Genomic DNA, 2033 nt, shown 5'->3' on the forward strand with positions numbered 1-2033 from the left:
CTGGAAATGGTTGGGATTTGTCTGGGAGAGTCACCTTTTACCTTCTCTGTCGAAATTGCGTGTCTTTTGACTTCTTCACATCCTGTTTCTTCGACTAAAACTGCCTGTTTGGTTTGTTGCAGGAAGATATCGGCCTGGAGGTGTACCTGTCCTGGACATCAGCCGTGCAGCTTGTGGAATCATCAGATTTAAGTTGAGTTGGCGTCACAGTGATAACCGTTGGTCCAGCTATTTTTTGCCCCCCCCCCCCTGTAAATTCACCCATCACCCACATTGTGGAAGGGTCTAGCGGAGCCGTTCCGCTCAACGCTGTGGAGTCAGCGGACCCCTTGCATGGGGACTGTACGTGCAACGCGTGACCTCACGGCGTTAATGAGGCGGGTTGGACGTGACCCTAAGCCGTCCAAAGAAAACCTTCCCTCCCCCTGCCCTCCTCTCGGCTGCGGCTGCTGTGGAGGTAGTAGCGGGCTGCCGCCGCTGCTGCGGGGGCTGTGGGGGTAGTAGTAGTGGTAAACCTACTGCTGCCTCCACGCCAGCTGCATCAGAGACGTCTGTGACGTCACTGCGGTAGTGGTGGCTGTCTGCTACTACATCCACAGTTACCACAGCTTCTAGCTAACTAGGTGTATGAAATTAAGTAAAATGTCAGATGTAGTCATTTTTTATTCTTTATTGTTTCAAATAATTTACATTATAAGAGTAAGTCTTCCTCAAGAAGCCGGCTTGTTTCTGCTGGTGACTTGGAGCGAATCTGAATACCTGAAAAAGAATGATAAAAATCTAAGTTAAATTCAAATTCTCAGAGTTCAACACAAACATGTTCTGGACCATATGTATCACTGTGACGCCAACTCATTGAATGAACTTCTATGTTACAGGTGGCCAGCATCCAGTCCAGGCATATCCCTTTGGACAAGAACCAGCATCACTTCCTACTTTACTAAGACTGTACCATACAAATGAAATAAATAGTAGCATTACTGTAAGAGACACTCTGATGATTTACCTCCACTTCCCTCCAATAAATCAACACACAACTACATATTTTAGGATCAAGTAATAAGCCATATATATGGAGTGAGCATACAAGCAGTAAAGAAAGTACAAGAAAGCCCCAAAATAGAAACAATACCAAAATAATCTTTTACCTAACATGACCACCATAATGTACTGGTATTTTCTAACATAATGACATTAAAAGTCAAAACTTACCAGATTCATTCCTGTGATCATGAGAAAGAAGGGCCATTTCTCTGCTGTGACGCAAACTCAGCATACAACGGGTGACAACTAACAGCTGATTAGCTGATGTCAAGCGCAGATGCAACTGTTGGACGGTCTTCCTGCAACAGGGTAAAAACAGAATTTTGGTCTTCATATATCATGGTGATAACTCCTCTCTAGACGCTTACAGTTTCAGGTAGCTGCATAACATTAACGTGCCATGCTTCAAAAGCATTGCCTAGGAAAAACAATGTCAACTCAACGTCAAATGTTCACAGGTAGAATATCATAAATATTCATGCACTTTTAACTCTGTTTCCATATTTTTTTACTTTACATTTTTATCATACATTACAGGACTCAAGAGAAAAAGAGCATTCAGTTTGCATGGACTAGAAATACTCCTGCCTGTCTTTTAAGCAGAAAAAAATGTGACTCATTGAATGGATTTTCTATGTTACAGGTATGGCCAGCATCAAGTCCAGGCAAATCCCTTTGGACAAGAACCAGCTTCACTTCCTATTTAAGTAAGACTGTGCTATAAGATAAAATAAATAGCAGCATTACTGTAAATGACACTCTGATGATTTGCCTCTTCCACTTTCCACCACTACAATCAACACACAATATTTTAGGATCAAGTAATAGGCCGTATATATGGAGGTAGCAGAGAGACAGTAAAGTGTTAACATTACATAAAATAAAAAGTAAAAACTTACCAGATACATTCCTGTGGTCTTGAGAAAAAGGGGCAATTTCTCATGCTGTGTGCTGTGACGCCAATTCAGCATTCATCGGGTGACAGCTAA

At 42.3% G+C, this 2033-nt stretch overlaps 1 long non-coding RNA gene across 1 annotated transcript; it reads left to right on the forward strand.

Moving 5' to 3' along the window:
* Window positions 1-83: 83 nt before the first annotated feature.
* Window positions 84-986, forward strand: LOC127748922 (uncharacterized). Its single transcript, XR_008010849.1, has 2 exons — window positions 84-623; window positions 879-986. It is a non-coding gene; the product is annotated as an uncharacterized LOC127748922 (long non-coding RNA).
* The last annotated feature ends 1047 nt before the right edge of the window (window positions 987-2033 follow it).

Source organism: Frankliniella occidentalis, unplaced genomic scaffold, assembly GCF_000697945.3.
Source record: "Frankliniella occidentalis isolate FOCC.00 unplaced genomic scaffold, Focc_3.1 Scaffold20, whole genome shotgun sequence".
Classification (NCBI taxonomy): Eukaryota; Metazoa; Arthropoda; class Insecta; order Thysanoptera; family Thripidae; genus Frankliniella; species Frankliniella occidentalis.